Consider the following 16,260-nt stretch of genomic DNA (forward strand, 5'->3'; position numbering starts at 1 on the left):
AACTCAATCGGAAAGAAAGAAAACAGAGTCCGTGGTGTTAGAGTTCTTAGGGGTTTTATTCCTTAAAAAGGAATGGTCAAGACCAGGATATCATGTTCTGACCACCACAGGGGTGTCAGAAGGGATAGAGAGCGCGCTGCATTTTATTAACAGTACATAGCTTATATACTTAATTCAGGTCATAGGAAACAGTTATAGTAGGCGTAACAGCTGAGAGAAAACAAGATAACAGTATTCACGTGTTACTAGTACGTAATCAGAAGGCGTGGACTAGGCGTGAACTGGAGGTGTGTGCTAGAAACGTCACAGGTAGGTGTCACAAAAGGGGTGGCACTAACAGAAATGTTGCAATGTCAGCAGAAATTGGAAACTTGGATGCGCGCGCAGCTGCATGACGTGTGAATGACGTGTAACTGGAGGGTGCAGGGGACTTGACATTTACACTTACGGAAAGAGACAGAAGTCTGGCATGTCAGATCAATTTGTACTTCTATCATATCTGATATCTGATGTTTAGAAACCATGTTATCTGGACGGAAAGGTCTCTAGGGCAAAAGCTATTCTATACTAACTGTGAGTGCGTGTATAAGCGCCTAAGTGTCTGCATGAGAAGCGTGGGGGCATGGGCCTTCCATGGGAGCATGGTAACAATGGCTATGAATTACTTGAATTACTTGCACAGAGACAGGCCGGCCCTTTGGCTCTGCAGCTGAGGGGGATGTTTACTGAAACTAGCAGGCAGGAATGTATTTTCGGGGAGCGGAACAGATAACTCGAAGGTTATAGTCAATCTTGGCAGGCAGCAGGCTGAGCTGAGCGCGAGGGGCCGCGCTGAAAGTAAGTCAGAGTTCACGGGTACAGAGGCAGCCTGGGCAGAGGCCCTTGGAGTCAGAAGCCAGAAAAGAGGCTCGGTGGCAGAAATTCAGGGCCTACTTAGCTAGAGCTGAAAAACGGAGAAGTACACCACAAAAAGACGTTGGCATGGCATACTTAGGAACGGACCATTCGACCCATTCAGGGTGGGTCTGAAAGAGGACATGTTAACGTTAGACGCAAATGTATTTGCGTCTTCATAGCTGGTACAGGAGGGAAGTTACATGCACTTTTAACTCGTACATGGAGACGGTGGGGTACACGCTAGGGAACACAACTTGACCATAAAATTTATATTTCCTCATTCCCTCCTTGTTCCCTACGGACCCTTCATGATATATCGATCATCATAAATTGATCAGTTTGTTCTTGTAACATAATTTGTTCATCTCTCTTCCGTTGTCTATTTGAGAGAAAACTGGAATGTTCAATGCACGATGTGGCACACAGTCCACATATCGCCGGCCCACACTGTAGGCACAGGCAGCAGCTGAATACTATGACAAGGCCAAAACCTAGGAAGGATAGGATCTTCCATCCCCAAGCAGTTAACGTTGTCCAGAACCAACCGGACCAAGTCCAGGTGCCTGGATTCTGATGTATCTGATTTGCAATTTTATGCAGACGGGTAATAGCTTGATAGACAGATGGCGCGTTTTGTGGGATGAAAACGCAGCAACTTGACCCGATGACCTTACAGGCTCCACCTCTATCTGCCAAGATGACGTCAATAACAAGACGATTTTGAAGGACAACAACCCGTATAGCAGATTGCTCCTCTGTTAGATTACCTAAGGCGGAGGCAGTTTCATGTACTACAGCTTCAAGTGTTCTGGTTAATCTACGTATTAATTTACTGTTTTGGACAGGTCCTAAAAAGAAAAAGAATCCTTTATTGAAATCAGTGTACTGTTCCCATGCCGTTTCTGTGTAGTCGACAAGTGGGATATCTCTTCTGGGTCTATTCTTTACTAGATTTGTGTTTCTGTGGTAATCAGGAGGGGCTAGAAAAACGGGTGGCAGAAGGAATGCAATATAGCAGGTACCATCCCAATCTGGAGGCAAGCGTATGTATGCGGTATGACCACAAACAAAATAAGAGTGACTGATAGCTTTGAAGGACGATTTACCATGATCACTGAATTCGACCACAGTAGTGCATTTACTATGACCTAAGTGTACTGAACCTTTCTTTTTGACACATAATTCACCAGTGACTGGCAATACTAGCATATGGGGCAGACCTGGTGCAGCTTCGGATTCAACAGTAAGGATCATGAGGCTAATTGTGTAGTTGCCTAATCCATATACTTCATTTTCTAGATCAGTTCCTATTCGAGTGGGGAGTCCCTCCTTATCAGGGTAACAGACGTCGAGCAGGACTAAGTTCAAGTTTCCCCAAACCCAGCCCCCATCGAAAACAGCAATATCAGGATCTAAGGAATTAATTATTTTAAACCATGCACCACAGGAGCCATTGTGAGTGAACGGATACGGAAAGAGGGGAAGGGCTCCCTTGTAATTCTGGTAGGGAGGGAGTCGGCCACATATCCAGCAGTCTGTAGCATTGTTAGTCTGATGGGAGTGGTGTAACATACTAATGAATGTGTTGTTGCGCAACGCAAGTCTGTATGATCGTTCATGTGGAGGTAACTCACTAAAAGTGTGTTCAGCAGAGACATTGTAAACAGATTGTTCACGCCTGAAAATAGGGTAGTAGATAGGTAGCAGAATGCTAGCAACAATAATTAAAACACTCAGAATAAACATGATTAATAGTGTCACTATACAGTGACTACGAAGTGATTTACAATATGCACGTTTCTTGTACTCTCTCTCTCTCTCTCTATTTCGATCTAGGGGATACATGTCAGAAACTATTTAACCGATTCACCTAGGGGAGGACTTAAACAATTAAACTGTCTGACTTGCTAGATCGGAGTTTCGACCTGTACTCCTCTTGGGGAGTTTTTTCTCGTTCGGTAACTGTAAAGTCTTTTGGCTCAACACAGTCTTTGGTGGGGGTGGACGAGTCTCGGTCTGGTTTCAGTTCATGAAATTTTTTCACATGACTCGTATGGACCCACCCCTTTCTCCCTTCGATCTTCACGGCGGTCCTCGTGGTGAGAAGGACGGTCTTCGGGGATTTCCAGCGGGGCTCCAGCGGACTCTTCCTATCAAAATTTCGCACCAATACTAGGTCCCCAGGACGGACATCGTGCGGCTTTACATCAGTGTTGTCAGGGAAGGCTGCGGCAACCTGTGAACGACATGATTGGAGTGCAGACATCAAGGAGGCAAGGTAATCTGTCAACATATTACAATCAACATCAGTGATCTTTTTAGGAATGGGCGTCCCCCACATATTCGGTGGTCTGCCAAAAACCACTTCGTACGGGGATAGCCCTGATCTCGAGTGGGCGACCATTCTCATGTAGAACAGTGCCACGGGCAGGGCGACTATCCAGTCGACCCCTTTCTCCTGACATATCTTTGCAAGGCGGATCTTTAGTGTCTGGTTATGCCTTTCTACAAGGCCTGCGGCTTCGGGGTGTCGGACACAATGAAACTTCCACTGGTATCCTAACAGTAAAGAAACTTGTTTCATTAGCTCGGACGAGAAGGGTTGTCCGTTATCTGAGTACACGACACGAGGCAAACCGTATCGTGGGAAGAATTCACGAACCAACTGCCGGGCAGTGGTCGGAGCAGTATAATCTGGGACTGGGTATGCTTCGGTCCAGCGGGACAGAGCACAAACAACTACAAGGACATACTTGAATCCTCGACAACGGTTCATCTGAATATAATCCATTTGGAGGACTTCAAAAGGGTGATCGGGAGGATGAAATCCACCTTGCTCTACAGGGACGCTTTTACCTGGGTTGAACTGACAACAGATCATGCAAGTACGCACTTTCTGTTTTGCTGCTGCTCGTAAGTGTTTATTGTTCCAAAGATTTTGTAAACTGTCTAACATTGCTTTCTCTCCTACATGTGCTGGGCTATGTGCTGTATTAATCATGACTTGAACCATAGAGTCAGGGAGAAACCATGTAGATTTTCCCTTCGTCATCCAACCTTGATCTGTCTGGATCCCTCCTAGTTCAATCCATCTCTTTATTTCTTCTGGGGTAGCATGTGCCTGAATATCAATTACATCTAGAGCGGGATCCTTGACTGCCATACACTTTGTCGGTACTATTGTCTTTGTCACATCAGTTGTCTGGGTGTGAGTCAGTGCTGTATGTTTTGCTGTCTGGTCTGCCAGGTCGTTACCCTGGGAAACAGAATCTGTGACTTTAGTATGTGCTTTACACTTCATAACAGATATACCTGAAGGCAGATGTATTGCTTCTAACAGTGCTTGAATGAGGAGACCGTGTTGGATCTTGGCACCATGAGAGGTCAGGAAACCTCGTTCTTGCCATAACATGCCGAAGTCGTGTACGACTCCGAACGCATAACGGGAATCAGTGTATATGTTAACATTTCTGTTCTTGGCTAGTATACAAGCTCGGGTCAGAGCGATGAGTTCTGCTGCTTGAGCAGACAGTGTGTCAATACGATGTGTTTCTTTAACTTCAGTTTCAGTGGTCACTGCATATGCGGCCACTAATTCTCCTGTACTTGTTCTCATGCATGAACCGTCCACATAAAGTGTCAGGTCTGGATTTGTCAGTGGGACATCTGTTAAGTCTCGTCGTGGCTTTGTTACTGCATTAATGATTTCTATACAATCATGCGGGGCTGGATCTGTCATAATTGAAGGTAAACAGTACAGATACACTGCCTAAAAACAGTGCAGACCGGACTTGTGTACCCAAACCCGTCTAGATACGTCCCAGCAATGGTACTCACCGGGAAGCACGGAAACAGAAGGCCTCGGAAAACTCGACTGGACTCGACACGACACTTCGGAAAACTTCGGAAAACTTCGGAAAAACTTCGGAAACCTGGTGGGCCTCTTGACACCTCGGACCTTGCTTCTTTCGGCTAGGCTCTGGTCGGGATCCTCCGCACTCCTCACCGCCTCATCTGGGTACTGATCGCAGTCTTCGTCACCTCCGTGGGTCAGAGGGAGATGCAGGAAATCCTGCCGGTGACGTAAATAATTAATTTACTCTCTTAATTTCTATGCAGGTAAGTACTTAATCAATAATAACTCAGATCGGATGAAAAAAGACAGAGTCCGTGGTGTGAGAGTTCTAAGGGGTTTTATTCCTTAAAAAGGAATGGTCTTGGCCAAGATATCATGTTCTGACCACCACACAGGGTGTCAGAAGGGATCGAGCGCTACATTTTATTAACAGTACATAGCTTATATACTTATTTTGCATCATTGGAAACAGTATAGAAGGCGTAACAGCTGAGAGAAGGCAAGATAACAGTATACACGTGGTATATGTGCGTAATCAAGAGGCGTGAACTAGAGGTGTGTTCTGGAAACGTCACTGATAGGTGTCACAAAGGGGTGGCACTAACAGAAAATGTGGCAATGTCAGCAGAAATCGGAAGCTTGGATGCGTGCGCAGCTGTATGACGTGTAATTGGAGGGGTGCAGGGGACTTGACATTTACACTGACGGAAAGAGACAGAAGTCTGGCATGTCAGATCAACTTGTGCTTCTATCATATCTGATATCTGATGTTTAGGAACTAAGCTATCTGGGCAGAAAGGTCTCTAGAGCAGAAGCTATTCTATACTTGCTGTGAGTGCGTGTATAAGCGCCTGAGTGTCTGTATGAGAGGCGTGGGGCATGGGGCCTTCCATGGAAGCATGGCAACGAAGCTATGAATTACTTGCACAGAGACAGGTCGGCCCTTTAGCCCTGCAGCTGAGGAAGGATGTTTACTGAAGCTAGCAGGAAGGAATGTATTTTCGGGGAGGGAAACAGATAACTCGAAGGTTATAGTCAATCTTGGCAGGCAGCAGGCTGAGCCAAGCACGGAGGGCCGCGCTAGAAGTAAGTCAGAGTTCACGGGTACGGGGGCTGCCTGGGCAGAGATTTCTCGGAGTCAGAAGCCAGAAAAGAGGCTCGGTGGCAGAGATTCAGGGCCTACTTCAGCCAGGGCTGAAAAACATAGGAGTACACTACAAAAAGACGTTGGCATAGCATACTTAGGAGCGGACCATTCAACCCATTCATGGTGGGTCTGAAAGAGGACATGTTAACGTTGGACGCAAATGTATTTGCGTCTTCATAGCTGGCACAGGAGGGAAGTTACATGCACTTTAACTCGTACACGGAGTCGGTGGGGTACTCGCTAGGGAACACAACTTGACCAGAAAATTTATATTACCTCATTCCCTCCTTGTTCCCTACGGACCCTTCATGATATATCGATCCTCATAAATCGATCGGTTTGTTCTTGTAACATTATATGTTCATCTTTCTTTCTTTGACTGTTCGAGAGACAACTGGAATGTTCAATGCACGATGTGGCACACAGTCCACATATCGCTGGCCCACACTGTAGGCACAGGCAGCAGCTGAATACTATAACAAGGCCAATGCCTAGGAATGATAAGATCTTCCATCCCCAAGCTGTTAACGTAGTCCAGAACCAACCGGACCAAGTCCAGGTGCCTGGATTCTGATGTATCTGTTTTGCAATTTTATGCAGACGGGTAATAGCTTGATAGACAGATGGTGCGTTTTGTGGGATGAAAACGCAGCAACTTGACCCGATGACCTTACAGGCTCCACCTCTATCTGCCAAGATGACGTCAATTACAAGACGATTTTGAAGGACAACAACCCGTATAGCAGATTGCTCCTCTGTTAAGTTACCTAAGGCGGAGGCAGTTTCATGTACTACTGCTTCGAGTGTTCTAGTTAATCTACGTATTAATTTACTGTTTTGGACAGGTCCTAGAAAGAAAAAGAATCCTTTATTGAAATCAGTGTACTGTTCCCATGCCGTTTCTGTGTAGTCGACAAGTGGAATATCTCTTTTGGGTCTATTCTGTACTAGATTCGTATTTCTATGGTAATCTGGGGGAGCTAGAAAAACAGGTGGCAGAAGGAATGCAATATAACAGGTACCATCCCAGTCTGGAGGCAAACGTATGTATGCGGTATGACCACAAACAAAATAGGAGTGACTGGTAGCTTTAAAGGACGATTTACCATGGTCACTGAATTCGACCACAGTAGTGCATTTACTATGACCTACGTGTACTGAACCTTTCTTGCTAACACATAGTTCACCTGTGACTGGTAATACTAACATATGGGGCAGAACTGGAGCAGCTTCGGATTCAACAGTAAGGATCATAAGGCTAATTGTGTAATTACCTAATCCATATACTTCATTTTCTAGATCAGTTCCTATTCGAGTGGGAAGTCCCTCTTTATCAGGGTAACAGACGTTGAGCAGGACTAAATTCAAGTTTCCCCAAACCCAGCCCCCATCGAAAACAGCAATATCAGGATATAAGGAATTAATTATTTTAAACCATGCTCCACAGGAGCCATTGTGAGTGAACGGGTACGGAAAGAGGGGCAGAGCTCCCTTGTAATTCTGGTAGGGAGGGAGTCGGCCACATATCCAGCAGTCTGTAGCATTATTTGTCTGATGGGAGTGGTGTAACATACTAATGAATGTATTGTTGCGCAGCGCAAGTCTGTAAGAGAGTTCATGTGCAGGAAGTTCACTAAAAGTGTGTTCAGCAGAGACATTGTAAACAGATTGTTCACGCCTGAAAATAGGCCAATATATAGGTAGCAGAATGCTGGCAATAATAATTAGAATACTTAGAAAAAACATTATTAACAACGTCACTATACAGTGACTACGCAGTGATTTACAGTATGTACGTTTCTTTGCTTCTCTCTCTCTCTCTCTATCTCGATCTAGGGGATACATGTCAGAAACTATTTAACCGATTCACCTAGGGGAGGACTTAAACAATTAAACTGTCTGACTTGCTAGATCGGAGCTTCATACGGTACAGTTCTTGGGGAGTCTTTTCTCGTTCGGTAACGGTAAAGTCCTTTTCCTCAACACAGTCTTTGGTGGGGGTGGACGAGTCAGAGTCCTGTTTTAGTCCGTTTTTTAGTTCATTGCAAAGTTTGATGTGACTCGTATGGACCCACCCCTTTCTCCCCTCTATCTTCACGGCGGTCCTGGTTGTAAGGAGGACGGTCTTCGGAGACTTCCAACGGGGTTCCAGCGGACTTTTCCGGTCGAAATTCCGGACGAGTACCAGGTCCCCAGGACGGACCTCATGCGCCTTTACATCGGTGTTGTCAGGGAAGGCTGCGGCAACCTGTGAACGACATGATTGGAGTGCAGACATCAAGGAGGCAAGGTAATCTGTCAACATATTGCAATCAACATCAGTTATTTTCTTCGGAATGGGCGTCCCCCACATATTCGGTGGTCTGCCAAAGACCACTTCGTACGGGGATAGCCCTGATCTTGAGTGGGCGACCATTCTCATGTAGAATAGTGCCACGGGCAGGGCGACTATCCAGTCGACCCCTTTTTCCTGACAGATTTTGGCAAGGCGGATTTTTAGTGTCTGATTATGCCTTTCTACAAGGCCGGCTGCTTCGGGATGTCGGACACAGTGGAACCTCCACTGATATCCTAGCAAAAGGGAAACCTGTTTCATCAACTCGGACGAGAACGGCTGTCCGTTATCTGAATACACGACACGGGGCAAACCGTACCGTGGGAAGAATTCACGAACCAACTGTCTGGCAGTGGTCGGAGCAGTGTAGTCTGGGACTGGGTATGCTTCGGTCCAGCGGGACAGAACACAAACGATTACAAGGACATATTTAAAACCTCGACAACTGTTCATCTGGATATAATCCATCTGGAGGATTTCAAAAGGGTGATCGGGAGGATGAAATCCTCCTTGCTCTACAGGGACGCTTTTACCTGGATTGAACTGACAACAGATCATGCAAGTACGCACTTTCTGTTTTGCTGCTGCTCGTAAGTGTTTGTTGTACCAGAGATTCTGTAAACTGTCTAACATCGCCTTCTCTCCTAGATGTGCCGGGCTGTGTGCTGTATTTATCATGACTTGAACCATTGAGTCAGGGAGAAACCATATAGATTTTCCCTTCGTCACCCAACCTTGATCTGTCTGAATCCCTCCTAGTTCAGTCCATTTCTTTATTTCATCTGGAGTAGCATGTGTCTGAATGTCAATTACGTCTAGGGCGGGATCTCTAACTGTCATACACTTTGTCGGTACTATTGTCTTTGTCACATCAGTAATCTGGATGTGAGTCAGTGCTGTATGTTTTGCTGTCTGGTCTGCCAGGTCGTTACCCTGGGAAACAGAATCTGTAACTTTAGTATGTGCTTTACACTTCATGACTGATATGCCCGAGGGCAAATGTATTGCTTCTAACAGTGCTTGAATGAGGGGACCGTGTTGAATCTTGGCCCCATGAGAGGTCAGGAAACCTCGTTCTTGCCAGAGGACTCCGAAGTCGTGTACAACTCCGAAGGCATAACGGGAATCAGTGTATATGTTAACATTTCTGTTCTTGGCTAGTATACAAGCTCGGGTCAGAGCGATGAGCTCTGCTGCTTGAGCAGACAGTGTATCAATACGATGTGTTTCTTTAACTTCAGTTTCAGTGGTCACGGCATACGCGGCCACTAATTCTCCTGTACTTGTTCTCATGCATGAACCGTCCACATAAAGTGTCAGGTCTGAATTTGTCAATGGGACATCTGTTAAATCTCGTCTAGGCTTTGTTACTGCATTAATGATTTCTATACAATCATGTGGGGCTGGATCTGTCATAACTGTTGGTAATAGTGTTGCGGGGTTCAGGATACTGCAGCGTCTGATTTCTATGTGTGGCTGGAATAGTGTTAATTCATAACCTGTCAGTCGTGCTATAGTCAAGTGTTGAGTCTGGGTTCTGTTTAACAAAACCTCTACAGAATGTGGTACTTGAACTGTTAACTGATGACCTAAAACAATTGAATCACTTTGTCTTATTGCTAACGCTGTTGCTGCTACTGACTTTAAGCACGCAGGGAGTGCTTGGGCTACTGAATCCAATGTACTAGAAAAATAAGCACAAGGCTTATGTGAACCTGCTTGATCTTGAGTGAGGACAGACAATGCTGTACCGTCACGTTCTGTAACAAAAAGTGTAAACGGTTTGCTGTAACATGGTGTTGCTAAAACTGGTGCTTGACATAAGGCTTTCTTTAAGTCTTCAAAAGCTTGTGTGTGTTCTTGAGTCCAAGGGAGGGCAGTCGAAGTCGCTGCCTCCTGTGTCGTTAACTGGATGAGTGGCTTTGCTAGAAATGCATACTGGGGAATCCATTGTCTGCAGTACGAGGTGAGGCCTATGAAGGCCCGCACTTCCTTTTGTGTCTGGGGTTGTGGCATATTTGCAATTAACTGGATGCGATCGGGAGTGAGCTGTCTCCCCACTTTGGACAGCAAGTGACCCAAGTACACAACTTGCTGAACACAGAATTGTAGCTTCGAAGGAGACACCTTGTGTCCCTTGTCGGCCAGAAAGTGTAGGACTGTCAGTGATGCTTTTTCACATTCGGGCTCACTTCGTGCGGTGATCAGCAGATCATCGACGTATTGCAGTAAAGCGGTGTTAACTGGCATTTGAATACAATCTAGTTGTCTTTTCAGGGCTTGACTATAGATGCTGGGGCTTTCTGTGAATCCTTGAGGAGCGCGCGAAAATTTGAAACTGCGTCCATTTAAACTGAATCCGAAGAGATATTGGCTCTCTGGATCAATAGGCACGCTGAAGAAGGCGTTCTTGAGATCAATTACAGTAAAGAACGTTGCTTCTGAATCAATAGCAGTCAATAGAGAGGAGATATCGGGGACCACAGGATACTGTGGAATAATGCATTTATTCAATTCTCGAAGATCAATCACCAGCCGATATACTGGCGGTGCATTGGGATCAGTACGTTTAAGAATCGGAATGATGGGTGAATTACAGATATTGGAGTCGGTCTCGACGACCACTCCTTGGGCAATGAGCTCTTCAATGATTTTCAGTAAAGCCACTACAGCATCGGGTGGTAACTTATATTGTCTGATTCTGGGTAATACAGCACCTGCCTTGAGTGTAACGCGGTATGGTGTAATGTGCATACAACCTACATCAGTTGGGCCTTTTGCCCACAAGTAATCAGGTACATTTTTTAATCTGACATCAAATTCACGCAAAACATAATGACCCTTGAAATCCCGCAGAAAGAGTCTAACTCCCTCCGGGGAACAGCATATTATAGCTCCTAGAGCCTTCAATGTTTTAATTCCTAACAGATTTTCTGGACATGATTTCGTGAGTAACAGGTCTGTAACACGTGATAATGGACCCACAGCCAGGGGGACTGGTTCGGATACTTCATTTACAATAGGCTGTCCTGAAAAACCCAGGGAAACATTCTGTGAGCCTGAGAGGGGTGCCCCTGGAACTTCATCATGACTTATTGTAGTGCGACTTGCCCCTGTGTCAATTAAAAACTTTCTGTCTTTTCCCAATACTTGACTGTGTACATAAGGACCTTCTTGATCTACAGGAATCTCAATAAGAGGCAAGCCACATTCCCTCTCTAGGCTGTTTCATGTATATCGGGAATATTCGGGGTAAGCAGACTGGGCATACTGGTACATCTGCTGTGAAACTTGCTGAGTTGCGGCAATGGGCTGTGGCTGTGGTACTGCTACGGTCTGTGCTGGAGTCGAGGAAGCATGCATAGGCTGTGTATTCTGTGTAGACTGATGCTGGTTATGGTCTTGTCTAGGCGGATGCGGTCTTTCTTTAGTTTTACCGGTCGCTATGTTATGTTTCAGAACTGGGCATTCGTGTACGTAGTGACCTGGCTGCTTGCAATAATTGCATGTCCCTTTAACGGGAGCTGCAGTGTGACTTGTCTGGGTCGTACCCTTTCTGTGTCCGTCGGATGGGACTGTCTGAGCTACTAACATTTTCATCTTTGTGTCTTTCATGCGTTTTTGTTCCTGATCTTGTTCTTCTCTAATTCTGTTCTGATGATATTGTAACATTTGTAACATCTGGGATGGCGTATTTGCTTGCCATGTACTCTCGACCTTGTACACTCTATTTTTAACTAACGGTAGGGAATTCTCGACTAACTTTGATACAAAAAGATGTGGGTACGACTCGCTACTTGGCTGGAGGCCACTATTAATAATAAAACATTTCTCGAATCTTGAATAGAAGTCACTGGTATCTTCATCATGTTTCTGTTTACAGGACGAGATTGCATCCCAATCCTCCTTTCTAGTTGTCAATAATCTGGGCAGGACCTGTACTATCAAACCTGGTAATGCTTTAGTTTTGTCCCCAAGGCCTAACCCTGGGACCCGTTTCTTTTCTTCTTCCTCTATTTCTGCCCAGTCAATTTTTGTGTCTCCCACCTCCCATTCCTTTTCCTTTAATTTCTCGAATATACCCGTAGGCAATAATACTTTCAACATTTTCATGATATCATCATATGTGTAGTCCCCCATTAATAACATGTCTTTAAGCTCTCTATGGAACCCTGCAGGGTCTTTATCATGGCATGGTACTAGTTTCTTCATTTCTAACAGTTCTAATTTAGTCAGAGGCGTGTGTACATACACGCGTTTCAAAGTTTTATCCTCACCCATAACAGGGTGCACTTCTCGTAAGGGGTTCTGACTTTCAATACCACCCCCGCATTGCATGTGGTACATTTTCCTTTCTGGAGGTGGGGCGGGAACATATTCAGAGCTTACAAAGGTATCATATCTGTGTCGTTGTTCTAGAATTATTTGAATTAATATAGTGCTTAGACCTCTCCATCTATCCATCAGTAGTGCTTCTAGTGTCTCGTGTAAGGGACCTGGATCGGAATAATGTTTTCTGTATTTAATGAGAAGGCGCTGAATCATGTATACACCTGCTAATTTCTGTTCGTCGGGGGAGAGGTTCAGAAATGTCTGCGCTACTGTGTCATCATTATATATGTCTGCATTTTCGGCCCATGATACAGCTGATCGGGCTAGTTCTTGTTCATCCATAGAATTGAGTACATGGTACCCAACTCGATCTCGAAGCCTTTTATCAGTTTCCTGGAACTGATGCTCAGCAGAATTCGGGTTTGTTAAGGCAGAGAAGAAAACTCTCTTGCTCTCTGGACGGATACCCTTCCTAAGGTAAGTTCCCTTACCTACATATGCTATGGTGCCTATATCTCTTCGGATTCTTCCTGTACTTCTTCCTCCTCGGAGGAAGCCTTTTCTTTCTCTTTCTGGTGTACTGCTATCACTGCTTTCTTAATCTTCTTGTACATAGAGTCTATGCAATTCTGTCTGTCATGTCTTCCATCAGCTATATTTTGACCCCACTTGTTCAATGCGTCTAATTCACTCTGATCTGTTCCGGGCCTGTCTCGTTCTCTTATTAGACAATTTATGAAAAATCGTAGTATCAGTGCTTGCATGCCAACTTTCTGTTTCTCTATGGCATCCTTAATACTGTCAGAGTCCTTTCCTGTCTGAACGAACTCATATATTCTGTCTAGACGATCCTTCATTCCTGCATAGCATAACAAGCTATCAGTAGCGGATCTTAACCGTAATGATGCCAATATCATTAAATCGTCTTTTCCGGGTACTGGATCATATCTGCAAACTGACATGTTTTCTTTTAATGCGTCAAGGCGGGATGAATTAGAGGAGTGGGGAGACCTGTACGTGAGAGGACTCTGCATATCTCTGAGATTGAATCTGTGAGTTGGTGGCGGGGTCTGAGGACCCGCGGTCGCACCTCCTGAAGCGGACGCTTGTACATTACCTCCCTGTGGAGTCTGTATCTGAACTTGAACTTGTCGTTTAGGTGGATCAGGCAAACGTGGTTTCGGTAGGTCAGTTTTGATTACGGGAAGTGGCGGGGCTGGCGGAACGGGGGAGGTCTGTTGCGGTACCGGCGGAACGTGACCTGGGGGTGGAGTGCCACCCCCGTCCCTGTCAATAGGCAGGGCACGAACTGGCAGATTGGTGTAAGCTGGTGCTACATCGTCTAAGTATGAATTTAGGAATATGTCTTTAGTAGTCTTGTGCATTACTTTAGTTGGAACTAATGGTGACGGTAAATTTTTCGGTATTTCTGAAATGGCGTCAGGTGTACCTTCGGCCAAAAGATACATGTTGTTCGTTTGGCTATTTCGGATGCGATCTATTTGTTCTGATTTTACCCGAATTCCTTCAATAACTAATTCATTTTCTTGGGCCTTTTCTGATTCTTTAAGTCTGTCTTTTCTACGGAGTGCCCTTTCAGCACGTTTATGTGATTCCTTACGCCAAAATTCTATGGCGTCTTTCTGCGATTGTCTGGCTTTCTTTTTCCGTAATGCTTCTTCTACCTTTATGATGCACTCGGCATCCCATGTTCCGTTAACTGGCCATCGGTATCTTTCCTCTAGGTGCTTGGTATAATCGGTCCATAACTCTAGATACAATATGGCGTCTATGCCATGTTTGTTATACATGAAATTACCTGGAGTGTCCCTAGGGGGGATTGGAATTTCTTCCTCTAACATCCCTTTCCTAGTTCCTATCTGCTTTAACTTGTTGAAAAACGGCATTGTGCCTACTTGATACTGAAATGCTCGATCCTTGATACTTAATTCTGAATGTAACTATTTATGCAAGAAAACACAATAATGCACAAGGAAAACAATCACATTCATACCACGACATTAATCACAAAAACATTTAAAACATAGATGACTACCCCACTATACTAGATGTACTGCTAAACAGTACAGATACACTGTTGTAACAGTGCAAAAATTCAGAAATTCGGAATACTAGATATACTGCTAAACAGTACAGATACACTGCCTAAAAACAGTGCAGACCGGACTTGCGTACCCAAACCCGTCTAGATACGACCCAGCAATGGTACTCACCGGGAAGCACGGAAACAGAAGGCCTCGGAAAACTCGACTGGACTCGACTCGATACTTCGGAAAACTTCGGAAAACTTCGGAAATTTTCGGAAAACTTCGGAAACCTGGTGGGCCTCTTGACACCTCGGACCTTGCTTCTTTCGGCTAGGCTCTGGTCGGGATCCTCCGCACTCCTCACCGCCTCGTCTGGGCACTGATCGCAGTCTTCGTCACCTCCGTGGGTCAGAGGGAGATGCAGGAAATCCTGCCGGTACGCGTATGTTCCTTCCAACTGATGGCAGGGGACAGAGCTTGCAATGCGCCAACCGGCGCGTGAGGTGGGGGAGGGGTCCCTGTTCGGGCGCCAAAATGACGTAAATAATTAATTTACTCTCTTAATTTCTATGCAGGTAAGTACTTAATCAATAATAACTCAGATCGGATGAAAAAAGACAGAGTCCGTGGTGTGAGAGTTCTAAGGGGTTTTATTCCTTAAAAAGGAATGGTCTTGGCCAAGATATCATGTTCTGACCACCACACAGGGTGTCAGAAGGGATAGAGCGCTACATTTTATTAACAGTACATAGCTTATATACTTATTTTGCATCATTGGAAACAGTATAGAAGGCGTAACAGCTGAGAGAAGGCAAGATAACAGTATACACGTGGTATATGTGCGTAATCAAGAGGCGTGAACTAGAGGTGTGTTCTGGAAACGTCACTGATAGGTGTCACAAAGGGGTGGCACTAACAGAAAATGTGGCAATGTCAGCAGAAATCGGAAGCTTGGATGCGTGCGCAGCTGTATGACGTGTAATTGGAGGGGTGCAGGGGACTTGACATTTACACTGACGGAAAGAGACAGAAGTCTGGCATGTCAGATCAACTTGTGCTTCTATCATATCTGATATCTGATGTTTAGGAACTAAGCTATCTGGGCAGAAAGGTCTCTAGAGCAGAAGCTATTCTATACTTGCTGTGAGTGCGTGTATAAGCGCCTGAGTGTCTGTATGAGAGGCGTGGGGCATGGGGCCATCCATGGAAGCATGGCAACGAAGCTATGAATTACTTGCACAGAGACAGGTCGGCCCTTTAGCCCTGCAGCTGAGGAAGGATGTTTACTGAAGCTAGCAGGAAGGAATGTATTTTCGGGGAGGGAAACAGATAACTCGAAGGTTATAGTCAATCTTGGCAGGCAGCAGGCTGAGCCAAGCACGGAGGGCCGCGCTAGAAGTAAGTCAGAGTTCACGGGTACGGGGGCTGCCTGGGCAGAGATTTCTCGGAGTCAGAAGCCAGAAAAGAGGCTCGGTGGCAGAGATTCAGGGCCTACTTCAGCCAGGGCTGAAAAACATAGGAGTACACTACAAAAAGACGTTGGCATAGCATACTTAGGAGCGGACCATTCAACCCATTCATGGTGGGTCTGAAAGAGGACATGTTAACGTTGGACGCAAATGTATTTGCGTCTTCATAGCTGGCA

Source organism: Lissotriton vulgaris, chromosome 4_1 (assembly GCF_964263255.1).
Source record: "Lissotriton vulgaris chromosome 4_1, aLisVul1.2, whole genome shotgun sequence".
Lineage (NCBI taxonomy): Eukaryota > Metazoa > Chordata > Amphibia > Caudata > Salamandridae > Lissotriton > Lissotriton vulgaris.